Raw genomic sequence first — 14606 nt, forward strand, 5'->3', positions numbered from 1 at the left:
GACCACATTAAAAATTTTGGATGGGGCTTCCCTGGTGGCACAGTGGTTGAGAGTCCGCCTGCCGATGCAGGGGACACGGGCTCATGCCCCGGTCCGGGAAGATCCCACATGCCGCGGGGCGGCTGGGCCCGTGAGCCATGGCCGCTGAGCCTGCGCGTCCGGAGCCTGTGCTCCGCAATGGGAGAGGCCACAACAGTGAGAGGCCCGCGTGCCGCAAAAAAAAAAAAAAAAAAAAAAAAATTTTGGATCTTTTCCTAAGGTTAATGGAGAGTTTCTGTTGTCTGTTATAATCAAATTTACATATTAAAAACATTCACGTATGAAAGAAAAAAATCATCAAACATATACACATATATATCTTATACATATGTGTATATACATAGACTATCTCTGAAAAATATACAGTAACCTGGTGAATGTGGTTGCTTCTAGGAAGAGGTCCCTGGGGACTAGAGGTCTGCCTGAGTAGAGAGACTTTTCATCACATGCAATTTTGAACTTGTCTCTCTGTTCTTTTTAACTATATTCTTACATTGTTTTAAAATTTTTTTTTAAAAAAGCAAATTGTTTTGAGTGATTAATCTGTCCACTGTATGTAGAGAAAAATTGGAGGTGGGAAAGAGTACAAGGAGACAAGTTAGAAGGCTACTGCAACTGGCCAGGCAGGAGACAGTGATCACTAGGGTCTGATGGTACAGAAACAGGATTTGAATCCCATCTCCTAAGACTGAGGCTCCTGCCCTTCTCCACCAGCATAGCTAAGCCTTGTATTTTAATGGAAGGCACACAGACGTGGGGCAGAGTGAAATGGCTGCAGAGCCCAAGTTATTTCTGAACATAGGATGCAATGTGGGGAGGTTTGAGAAAGAGCCAGAACCCAAGGAATTGTTATAAGAGGATGATGGGGGCCTGAGGAAAGGAAGCTAGTTTTTATTTGTGCAAAGGCACAAACTTATTTGATTTGCCTGAGCTACCGATATCCCCAGCTGTAAAATTATGCAAATGTAACACCTTTGAAAATGAGACTCTGCCTCTGAGTTGAATTCTCGAGAACCCAGATTGTGGTGTGGAAAGGTTTCAAAGCCTTGAAACCTTTCTGGCAGGCAACCCACACACAGCAGGAAAATGGGAACCTGCAGCCTACTCTTCCTTTGCAGGCTGACTTCACATTGGTGCTGGGTGGGGTTGAACTGAATACTAAACAATGTGTCCACATCGCTGGCACAAGTAAAGAAAGAAATGATAAGCAAAAGAATGAATGAATGTCAGCGGCAATTTTAGCAATAACTATACATACATGAATGCAGCAATTTTAGCAATAACTATATACAATTAACAAAATACACAGTGAATTTTAGGAGAACACAAACATTCCATCCATTGCAACAGGGAACTCTGTTTATGTCATCCTTCTGTCTCACTCTACTTAATCTTCTCCATCTCACAATTCACTTCCTCCATAAAATCCTGTTCTTATCCCTCAAATTGGATGTAATCACGCCTTTTGAACCTTTTATCATTTCATGATAATCCTCATCTCATTTATGGTGAATGAGCTTAGTGGTAACAAGTAAGTTATCTGGAAATTGGGTTTGAATTTTTGGTCTACGGATTCCTACCTTTACAAGCTGGGTGACCTTGGGTAATTTACATCACCTTTCTGTGAATCCATTTCTTCATCTGTAAAATGGGGATAGTCATGTCAAGTACTTCATAGTGTTGTTGTAAGGAATTAATGGGTTAATGTATATTTATACATGTATGTATATTCATATGTGTGTATATGTTAACATATATGTGTGCATATATTTTATATAAATATGTGTGTATATATATTAGTTTGGGGCACAAAGTAAGCGCTATGTGGGAATTGGTTACTGTTAAATTATAATTGCAGATAATAGTTATTGGTGTATTTGTCATATCTCTTATTTAGATTACATGCACTTTAAAGGATCTGTCTGATTGAGGTTCTTTTTGCAACATAGTATATTAGTCATCAATTGCTGTGTAACAAAGGATGTCAGAACTTATCAATTTAAAGTAACAAACATTTATGATCTCAGTTTCTGTGAATCAGCAATTTAGGCATGGCTCAGCGTGTCTGGTGAGGCTACAATCAAGGCATCCGCCAGGGCTGCCATCAGTTTTAGGGCTCAATTAGGGAAGGATCCACTTCCAAACTTATGCATGTGACTCTTGGCAGCCCCAGGTCTGCTGGATGTTATCTGGAGACACCAATTCTCTGCCATGTGGGCCTCTCCAAAGGGCAGCTCACAACATGGCAGCTGGCTTCCCCCAGAGCAAAGACTCTGAGAGAGAGAGAGAGAGAAAACAAAACAGAAGTGACAGTTTTTTGGTAACCTAATTTCAGAAGTGACAAGCCATCACTTCTGCCATATTCTACTTGTTAGAAGTGAGTGAGTATGTCTAGACTACACTGGAGGAAGGCATGACACAGGGCATGCACAGCAGGAGGTGGAGTCCCCAGAGCCCATCTGAGAGGCTGCCTTCCACACATAGCAAGAAATCAGAAAAATGTGCATTTATTAAATGTGTTATCCTTACCGCTAGTCCTTGTAATTCTGAAATCCAGCCAACCAGCTGATGGAACAAGGGACCTGCACAGGTAATTATACCTAAGAGAAACACTCATTCATTTGTTTATTCACTTAATAAACACTGGTTTACCCCCAGATTTATGTCAGACACTGTGTGAAGAATTAGGGATACTAAGATATTTTTTAAATGGGTTTTAGAGCTAGATAGGTTCTGACCCAGCTTTCTCATTTAACAAATAAGGAATCTGAGCCTGAGAGCCGAAAAACTAGTTGTCCCGAGTCACACAGTAGCAAAATTGATGCCAGGACACATATCTCTTGATATGGGGCTTTTTCCTCCTCTGATGGAAATGCGGAGGTTCCCTGCCACATCGTCCTGTGCAGCCAATCTCCCCACTTCTATTTCTATGAATTAAACCATAAAGAAGAACTGAATCAATGAAACATCCATTCTCTTTAGATGCTTGTAGTTTTATTAAATTCAATCATTCATACTAGGACAATCTTTAAATAAAGACAAAACTATAATCCCTGAAGTTCCTACATTCCTAACATGGATTTTCACTGATTCCGTTTCTCTCCATCTTCCCTTGTACTGATATTTCACTGAAGCTTCAATACGTCACCTGACAGAGATAATGAGGTAGGCATCACCTGGGTTAGATAACCTCAGAGAAAGGAACAGGTGCCACTCTGCTGCAGCCACAAACACAGCTCGCCCCCCCATGCCTTCTGAGCTATGGCTCCCTCCTTTTGCTTCCCTATTAAAGCTGATGTTCATTTGTTGCTTTGTTTTGCTTCCCTTCAGCCAGAAAGCAATGCTTACATATGTCAGATTCAACAATGCCATGTCCCCCTACTGGAAAAATAAAATAAGCCCGACCCTGGTGGTGCCTGGGAATGGAATGCACTTCAAGAAGCAAATACAAGAATTTCATGTGATATAAATAGACTCCATCAATTCAAGGAGCGGGTGTTGAAACGGAAACATTGACAGGTAATTATCAAAAGCACCTTAGAAAAGCAAGTTTCTGTGGACAATAGCTGCAATTTATTATTATTATTGTTGCTAGCCTCCACAATGCTCTCCATTTATGATTCGAATAATCTTGTCTCTTTTGATGAATCTACATTTTGTTTTTCATTAAGATGTCAATGCATTAGACAAAAGGCTTGCTGAGTACAAAAAAAAACATGGCAGAGGAAAACAGAACTTTATACCTATAAGGCAAAACACAATTGTCCCTGCAGGATGGCAATGTACAAACCCATGTGTACACACACACATGCACCCACACAAAACTTGTTCTTGACAGTCCTGGAGATGACATTAGGACTCTTTTAGTCAGGTTAAAGTGTAATATGTCAGGTCTGACAGTTCTAGACCACATACAACTGAAACCTGCCACCTTCCACTCCTTTACATCCATTTTGCTGTGATCTGGCTGAATCCCTAGACTGATCTGAAAAGAGTGACAATCTCTCTCCTTCAGATATTCTCAGCCCAGTTGGAGATTCGGAGCTACACATGGTGATCCTCGAAGCGTTATTTATTCTTAAAGTGTCTGCCCCAATGCGTGAGCAGCTACTTTTCAAAACCTTCCCAGCTTCTTTGGGACGGGGAGGGGTGGGGTCAGTCAGTAGGGGTATGAGGCAGACGTGCCATCTGAGCAAACCAGACCCAGCACTAGATGTTTAGGGAATCATTTCAATAGGTTCTTAAGAAGTCAGTCCACTGAGATATGTGGATTTTTTTTTTAAATCATTCTAGCATCCTGGGCCAGTGACACAACCTTAGAGAGTTGTCAAGACTAATAACCTTTCACAATAATATCCTGGATGGTGAAGGGGAAATGAGATCTTCCCAGGGCTCAGGGATGAATGACTGAAAAGAATTAAAAAGTAATAATTTTAAAAACACTTAAAATTAAAAGAAAAGATAAATGTAAATGAAATTCTCCCCACCCCTAACTTAGGAAAAATGTTAAGCATATGTGTCCCAGAAAGGAAACTTTTAAAAGTTCATATTTTAAAATATATGCAGGGTATTAATTTTAAGGTAATTAGGAAAAGCTATTTCCTATTTGTCAGAAATCAAAGGTATGTGCATTCTGAATAAAGATTTTGCTACCAAACCCTAAATAGCCATAAAGTATGAAATATGCTCTCCATATTCATATTATATAGCACTTTGAAATCTAGTTGGTCCTAAGAGAAAAGGTAAAAGTGGAAAACTGGATTTTTTTTTTTTTTTTGCGGTACGCGGGGCCTCTCACTGTTGTGGCCTCTCCCGTTGCGGAGCACAGGCTCTGGACGCGCAGGCTCAGTGGCCATGGCTCACGGGCCTAGCCGCTCCGCGGCATGTGGGATCTTCCCGGACCGGGGCACGAACCCGTGTCCCCTGCATCGGCAGGCGGACTCCCAACCACTGTGCCACAAGGGAGGCCCTGAATTTTTAAAAGAAGTTATTTTTTCTCCTATGCTACCTCCATTCCCATCCCTATGTAGTCATTCAAGAAAAGAAAATATTTTAAAACAAAGAGCAAAACTAGGAATTGCATCCACTGTCATATTCTCGCTTTCTTTCATTCATTCATTCATTCATTCACTCCACAAGGATTCACAGCGCTTCCCTTTTGACTAGGCACTGTAATAGGAAATAAAAGATGAGTAAGTTACACAGAGTCCCCACCCAGAGCTGCTCATCTCTTAGTGAGAGTGACACACACGTAAACAAATAATTATGTTCTAAGTGCTACCTAAAGACATAGCATTATTGAAACCCAAAATGCTGAGTGTCTAACACTGCAGGACTTGAAACAGTCTTTACAGAGAAGGTGTCATTTAACCTGAGTCTTAAAATATGAGTAAGAGTTGGCCACGTGGCAGGGTGGGAGCTTCACACGTATTTCAGAGAGGATGAAACACTTGATTTGACTGAAGCAGAGTAAGCATGGGGACGGATGGAGGAGGTGGTGGAGAAGAAGCAAAGTAGGGGTCAAACTTTCATGGGCTCATATGTCATGCTGAGGTATTTGAACCTTACCGCACATGCAACAGAAAGCCACCAGGGATTCCTAACAAGGAAAGATTTCACTTTTATTCAGATAATTCAGGTGTTATCATACAGGAAAGAGAGAAGGTTCAGTTAGAAGCAGTATTTTACATGGCTACACTCAATGTCCCCATGCCCCATCACCCCACCCCGGCCAAGCCTAGTTTCTGCACAATCTGAATCCCATATGTTACATCTCTCCTTTTTGTTTTTTTGTCTTTTGGGGTTTTTTAAATATTTATTTATTTATTTATATGGCTGCTCCGGGTCTTAGTTGCGCCTTGTGAACTCTTAGTTGTAGCATGTGGGATCTAGTTCCCTGACCAGGGATTGAACCTGGGCCCCCTGCATTGGGAGCACAGAGTCTTAGCCACTGGACCACCCGGCTAGTCTCCACATCTCCCCTTTTTGTAATCGCTACCCTGTTCACCTTTATCTCCTGCTAATCATTCATTCAATCAATCATTTCATCATTCAACAAATATTTATTGAGCCCCTTCTAAAATGTCAGGCAAGGCACTGTGCAGGGGCTGGCAATTAGCAGCACATCAGAAGTACAGTGTCTGCACCCTGGCAGAGCCTATAGTCTAGCAGTGCCGACAGATCTGCTTAAATATAAGTAATTGCAATGATGTGTAATGAGTAAGACAATGGGAAGTGATGGGGGCTTCCCTGGGGAAGTGATAGGAGGCTTGTGACCTGAAGGATGAGTAAGCTTTAGCCAAAGTATGTGTGTTGGAAGTAGAAAGGGGAAGAGAGAGACAAAGCCCAGCAAATAGGAAAGAGCCAAAGGCAGGAGAAAGCTTGGCACCTGGGAGGAAACGAAAAGCAGTCCATGTGCCTGGAGAGTCCCGTGAGCTGGAGACATGGGCTGGCCTCAAGCCTTACCACCTACACACTTGACCACTCTGTGCGGCCTGTGGGCACGGAGGTACACGCATGTGTGAGGAGGTGTGAAGGAGAATTATCGCTTCCTGTTACCATATTCATGCTGTGCTCAGGCAGGAACTCTTACATACATTTGTTACTCATCTGCATTTTAGAATTAGAAAACAGGAGGGCAGAGGACCTTAGAAACTATTCAGGATGGCACGTCTCAAGGTGTGCCCTGTGGACCAACTGTGGAATCCCTGAAGATGAGGTCAGAAACCTACCTTTTTAAACACGCATCTCAGGGGATTCTTCAGCATTCTGAAGATGGAAAACCACTGTGCTAGTGCAGCTGTCCCCATTTCAAAGTCAGGATATTAAGAACTGAAGAAAACCAATGATTTGTCTAAAACGGTATCTTAACTACTTCAGCAGTACTGACATTTTGGACCAAGTAACACTTTGTTGCTGGGGACTGTCCTGTGCACTGTGGGACGTTTAGGAGCATCCCTGGCCATTAACAACCAGATGCCACTAGCAACCCTGCAGTTGCAACAACCAAAAATGTCTCCAGTCGTGGCCAAACATTCACTGAGGGACAAAGTCACCCCTGATTGAGAACCACTGTGTAAAGTCACACTGATAATCAGAAGCGGAGGCAGGACAGCACTCAAAAGTCCTGATTCACAGCTCGGCCACCTCCCTGTATCAGCCGGATACTCTTTTTGACTGTGGGAAGCAGGAGGAGGAGAAGAGGCACGCAGGTCGTAAAGGCCGGGGGGTTAGAACAGGAGACGAGGCTGGCATAGGTGACAGCACTGCTTTTTTCCAGGAACCTGGGACATTACTCCTGGCTTTTTCCATGACTTATTGTGCAGCTCATCATCCCTATTTCTATTTCTCCACCTGTTTAAACCTTGATCTTCCAGGAGAACTGGCAGGATTCACATTGGCAACATCTTGGAAAACCACATAGAAAGGTTCCATCCAAGAAGCTTTTTAACTGAGACTGATTTAAAAGTGGGCCTGTGTAGGAACCAAGAGTGCCGTGTTCTAAATTTAGCGCTCTTCCAAGAAGAGGAGTGTAGCGGTGGTGGTGGTGGGGACCGATGTAAAAGGAACCAGGAAGTGTGGCTGCAGGTTCCAGCTCTTTCCAAACTACCTTTGTGGCCTTTAGCAAATCACTTCGGTTTTCTGGTCTAGGAGCAGTTTCCCATCAGATGAAGGGATTAAAATAGGCCACTGCAATGCAACCAGAGATTACCATACTAAGTGAAGTAAGTCAGAAAGAGAAAGACAAATACCATCTGATATCACTTATATGTGGAATCTAAAATATGGCACAAATGAACCTATCTATGAAATAGGAACAGAATCAGGGACATAGAGAACAGACTGGTGGTTGCCAAGGGGGAGGTGGGTGGGAGAGGGTTGGATTGGGAGTTTGGGATTAGCAGATGCAAACTGGTATATATAGGATGGATAAACAACAAGGTCCTACCGTGTAGTGCAGGGAACTATATTCAATATCCTGTGATAAACCATAATGGAAAAGAATATGAAAATGAATGTATGTATATGTATAACTGAGTCACTTTGCTGTACAGCAGTAATTGACAAAACATTGTAATTCAGCTTTACTTCAATAAAAAATAAATTTAAGGCAGCCAAGATGACAGTGTGGGAAGACGCACAGTTAGCATCTCCCCACAGCTAGGGTGCCTGCCAGCCGCTGGTGGGGGACTCTGACGCCCAAGGACATGGGAGGAACCCCAAAGTGAACTGGTAGGATGTAGGGGGACTGAGTGGGGAGGAGAAGTGGAGGCCAGACAGGATCAGCGCCCCTGAGGCTGGGGAGATCAGGAGAGGCAGGTGGGAAGGACTCTCCAGGAAGAGCAGGAGAGAGACAGAGGGTGATCACATGGCCCACTTGGGCCAGGGAGCCTGCTGAGCTCCCCAGCTGATACTCCCACCAAAGCCCCATCCAGGCAGTGTGTGTCCTGGGGGCATAGGAAGGAGGCTGGGGAGATCAGGAGAGGTAGGCATGAGGGGCCCTCCCAGACCAGAGGAGCAGGAGAGGAGAGGAGGGCGTTTGCCCCACCCACTCTAGCCCAGGAAGCCTGCTGGGCTCCCAGGTAAGGTTCCCTGCCCTCTGAGCCCAGGGGTGGGGGGCATGCCTGGGCCTCTTCTACTCCCTGAGCCTAAGCCCTTTTCCAGCCCTATGGGTCCTGAGCATTGGCCCTGCCCACTGCTCAAACCTCGCCCTTGCTTAGGCCCCGCCCTCCACAGCCAAGGCCTTTCCCCCCTTCTTTTTTTTTTTCTTTTCCCTCCTCCTCTTTTTTTTTTTTTTTACTATTGTGGTACTGATGTACCTTCCAGTTATTGATTTATCTGTATTTTTATTTTTACATTCTTTCTAACATATCTGTTAGTTTCCTAGTCTAATTTTATTTTTTACTTTGTTATTTTTCTCTTTTTTTTTTTTTGCCACCCCACGGGGTTTGTAGGATCTTGGTTCATGAGCTGAGGGTTGGGCTAAAGCTCCTGTGATGGGAGCTCTGAGTCCAAACCACTGGACTAACAGAGAACCTCAGACCTCAGGGAATATTCATTGGAATGAAGTTTCATGGATTTCCTCATCTCAGCACCAAGACCCAGATCTACCGAATAATCTACAAACTCCAGTGTTGGAAGCCTCCGGCAAAACAACCAGTAAGACAGGAACACAATCCCACTCATAAAAAAAAAAAGAAAACAAAAATGAGATGGCAAAAAAGTATGTCATAGATGAAAGAGCAAGGTAAAAACCTACACGACCAAATAAATGAAGAGGAAATAGGCAATCTACCTGAAAAAGAATTCAGAGTAATGATAGTAAAGATGATCCAGAATCTCAGAAATAGAAAGGAGGCACGAACTGAGAAACCACAAAAAATGATTAACAAAGACCTAGAAGAACTAAAGAACAAACAAACAGAGACGAATAACACAATAACTGAAAGGAAAATACACTAGAAGGAATCAATAACAAAATAACTGAGGCAGAAGAACAAATAAGTGAGCTAGAAGACAAAATGGTGGAAATCACTGCCAAGGAGCAGAATAAAGAAAAAAGAATGAAAAGAATTGAAGACAATCTCAGAGACCTCTGGGACAACACTAAATGCACCAATATTCGAATTATAGGGATCCCAGAAGAAGAAGAGAAAAAAAAGGGTCTGAGAAAATATTTGAAGACATTATAGTTGAAAACTTCCCTAACATGGGAAAAAAATAGTCACCCAAGTCCAGGAAGCACAGAGAGTCCCATACAGGATAAACCCTAGGAAAAACACACCAAGACACATATTAATCAAACTAACAAAAATTAAATACAAAGAAAAAATATTAAAAGCAGCAAGGGAAAAACAAAAAATAACATAAAAAGGAATTCCCATAAGGTTATCAGCTGATTTTTCAGCGGAAACTCTGCAGGCCAGAAGGGAGTGGCAGGATATACTTAAAGTGATGAAAGAAAAAAACCTACAACCAAGATTGATCTACCCAGCAAGCATCTCATTCAGATTCAATGGAGAAGTCAAAAACTCTTCACACAAGCAAAAGCTAAGAGAATTCAGCACCATCAAACCAGCTTTACAACAAATGTTAAAGAAACTTCTCTCAGTGGGAAACATAAGAGAAGAAAAAGGCCCACAAAAACAAACCCAAAACAATTAAGAAAATGATAATAGGAACATACATATTGATAATAACCTTGAATGTAAATGGATTAAATGCCCCAACCAAAAGCTACAGACTGGCTGAATGGATACAAAACAAGACCCATAGATATGCTGTCTACAAGAGACCCATTTCAGACCTAGGGACACATACAGACTGAAAGTGAAAGGATGGAAAAAGATATTCCATGCAAATGGAAATCAAAAGAAAGCTGGAGTAGCAATACTCGTATCAGATAAAATAGACTTTAAAATAAAGACTGTTATAAGACATAAGGAGGGACGCTACATAATGATTGAAGGATCAATCCAAGAAGACGATATAACAATCATAAATGTTTATGCACCCAATATAGGATCACCTCATCAATAAGGCAAATGCTAACAGCCATGAAAGGAGAAATCAACAGTAACACAATAAGAGTAGAGGACTATAACACCCCACTTACACCAATCCAAACAGAGTATACAATACATCCAACAGATTGGATGATTACAGATCATCCAAACAGAAAATAAATAAGGAAACACAAGCTTTAAATGACACAATAAACCAGATAGATGTAATTGATATTTGTAAAACATTCCACTCAAAAGTGGCAGAATACTCTTTCTTCTCAAGTGCACATGGAACATTCTCCAGGAACGGTCACAACTTAGGTCACAAATCAAGCCTCAGAAAATTTAAGAAAATTGAAATCATATCAAGCATATTTTCTGACCACAACGCTATGAGACTGAAAATCAATTACAGAAAAAAACTAAAAAACACATGGAGGCTAAACAGTGTGCTACTAAATAACCAAGAGATCACTGAAGAAATCAAAGAAGAAATTAAAAAATACATAGAAAAAAATGACAACGAAAACACGACGACCCAAAACCTATGGAATGCAGCAAAAGCAGTTCTAAGAGGGAAGTTTATAGCAATTCAATCTCACCTCAAGAAACAAGAAAAATCTCAAATAAACAATCTAGCCCTACACTTAAAACAACCAGAGAAAGAAGAACAAAGAAAACCCAAAGTCAGTAGAAGGAAAGAAATCATAAAGATCAGAGCAGAAATAAATGAAATAGAAATGAAGAAAACAACAGCAAAGATCAATAAAACTAAAAGCTGGTTCTTTGAGAAGATAAACAAAATTGATAAACCCTTAGCCAAACTCATCAAGAAAAAAAAAAAGGGAGAGCTTCCCTGGTGGTGCAGTGGTTGAGAGTCCGCCTGCCGATGCAGAGGACACGGGTTCGTGCCCCAGTCTGGGAAGATCCCACATGTCGTGGAGCGGTTAGGCCCGTGAGCCATGGCAGCTGAGCCTGCGTTCCGCAACGGGAGAGGCCACAACAGTGAGAGGCCCACGTACTGCAAAATAACAAAAGAAAAAGAAAAGAAAAAAGGGAGAAGATGCAAATCAATAAAATTAGAAATGAAAAAGGAGAAATCACAACTGACACTGCAGAAATACAAAGGATTATAAAAGACTACTACAAACAAATAAATGCCAATAAAATGGACAACCACGAAGAAATGGACAACTTCTTGGAAAGGTACAATTTTCCAAGATGGAACCAGGAAGAATTAGAAAATATAAGCAGACTTAACACAAGCAATGAAATTGAAACTGTAATTAAAAATCTTCCAACAACAAAAGTCCAGGACCAGATGGCTTCACAGGTGAATTCTATCAAACATTTAGAGAAGATATAACACCGATCCTTCTAAAACTCTTCCAAAAAACTGAAGAGGGAGAAACACTCCCAAATTCATTCTACGAAGCCACCATCACCCTGATACCAAAAACAGACAAAGATGTCACAAAAAAGAAAACTACAGGCCAATATCACTGATGAACATAGATGCAAAAATCCTCAACAAAATACTAGCAAACAGAATCCAACAGCACATTAAAAGGATCATACAACATGATCAAGTGGGATTTATCCCAGGGATGCAAGAGTTCTTCAATATATGCAAATCAATCAATGTGATACACCACACTAACAAATTAAGCAATAAAAACCATATGATCGTTTCAATAGATGCAGAAAAAGCTTTTGACAAAATTCAACACTCATTTATGATAAAAACTCTCCAGAAAATGGGCATAGCAGGAACCTACCTCAACATAATAAAGGCCATATATGACAAACCCACAGCAAGTATCATACTCAATGGTGAAAAACTGAAAGCATGTCCACTCTCTCCACTCTTATTCAATGTAGTTTTGGAAGTCCTAGCCACAGCAATCAAAGAAGAAAAGGAAATAAAAGGAATAAAAATTGGAAAACAAGAAGTAAAACTGTCACTGTTTGCTGATGACATGACACTATACATAGAAAATCCTAAAGATGCCACCAGAAAACTACTAGAACAAATAAATGAATTTGGTAAGGTTGCAGGATACAAAATTAATGCACAGAAATCTCTGGCATTCTTATACACCAACAACAAAAAATCAGAAAGAGAAATTAAAGACACACTCCCATTCACCACTGCAACAAAAGAATAAAATACCTAGGTATAAACCTGCCTAAGGAGGCAAAGGCTTGTACTCAGAAAACTATAAAACACTGATAAAAGAAATCAAAGATGATGTAAACAAATGGAGAAATATACCATGTTCTTGGATTGGAAGAATCAATATTGTGAAAATGACTATACTACCCAAAGCAATCCCTAACAAATTACCAATGGCATTCTTCACAGAATTAGAACAAAAAATTTTACAATTCGTATGGAAATACAAAAGACCCTGAATAGCCAAAGTAATCTTGAGAAAGAAAAAATGGAGCTGGAGGAATCAGGCTCCCCAACTTCAAACTATACTACAAAGCTACAGTAATCAAGACAGTATGGTATTGGCACAAAAACAGGAATATAGATCAATGGAACAGGATAGAAAGCCCACAGATAAACCCATGCACATATGGGCACCTAATTTATGACAAAGGAGGCAAGAACATACAATGGAGAAAAGACAGCCTCTTCAATAAGTGGTGCTGGGAAAACTGTACAGCTATATGTAAAAGAATGAAATTAGAACACTACCTAACACCATACACAAAAATAAACTCCAAATGGATTAAAGACTTAACTGTAAGACCAGACATTATAAAACTCTTAGAGGAAAACATAGGAAAAACACTCTTTGACATAAACCACAGCAAGATCTTTTTTGACCCACCTCCTAGAGTAATGGAAATAAAAACAAAAATAAATAAATGGGACTTAATTAAACTTACAAGCTTTGCACAGCAAAGGAAACAATAAACAAGACCAAAAGACAACCCTCAGAATGGGAGAAAATATTTGCAATTGAAACAACAGAAAAAGATTTAATCTCCAAAATATACAAACAGCTCATGGAGCTTAATATCAGAAAAACAAACAATCTAGTTAAAAAATGGGCGGAAGACCTAAATAGACTTTTCACCAAGGAAGCCATACAGATGGCCAGGAGGCACATGAAAAGATGCTCAACATCACTAATTATTAGAGAAATGCAAATGAAAACTACAATTAGGTATCATCTCACGCTGGTCAGAATGGCCATTATCAAAAAATCTAGAAACAATAAATGCTGGAAAAGGTGTGGTGAAAAGGGAACCCTCTTGCACTGTTGGTGGGAATGTAAATTGACACAACCACTATGGAAAACAGTATGGAGGTTCCTTAAAAAACTAAAAATAGAACTACCATATGACCCAGCAATCCCACTAGTGGGCATATACCCTGAGAAAACCATAATTCAAAAAGAGACATATAGGACTTCCCTGGTGGTGCAGTGGTTAAGAATCTGCCTGCCAATGCAGGGGACACGGGTTTGAGCCCTGGTCCAGGAAGATTCCGCATGCCACAGAGCAACTAAGCCTGTGCACCACAACTACTGAGCCTGCACTCTAGAGCCTGCCAGCCACAACTACTGAGCCTGCATGCCACAACTACTGAAGCCCACGCATCTAGAGCCCATGCTCCGCACCAAGAGAAGCCACCGCAATGAGAAGCCCAAGCACCGCAACAAAGAGTAGTCCCTACTCACTGCAACTAGAGAAATCTGCATGCAGCAATGAAGACCCAATGCAGCCAAAAATAAATTAATTAATTAAAAAAAGAGACATGTACCACAATGTTCATTGTAGCAACCTAAATGTCCATCAACAGATGAATGGATAAAGAAGATGTGGCACATATATACAATGGAATATTACTCAGCCATAAAAAGAAATGAACTTGAGTTATTTGTAGTGAGGTGGATGGACCTAGAGTCTATCATACAGAGTGAAGTAAGTCAGAAAGAGAAAAACAAATACCGTATGCTAATGCATATATATGGAATAATAAAAAAAAAAGAAATGGTATGGATGAACCTAGTTGCAGGGCAGGAATAAAGAGGTAGACATAGA

This window comes from Pseudorca crassidens, chromosome 11, assembly GCF_039906515.1.
Source record: "Pseudorca crassidens isolate mPseCra1 chromosome 11, mPseCra1.hap1, whole genome shotgun sequence".
Lineage (NCBI taxonomy): Eukaryota > Metazoa > Chordata > Mammalia > Artiodactyla > Delphinidae > Pseudorca > Pseudorca crassidens.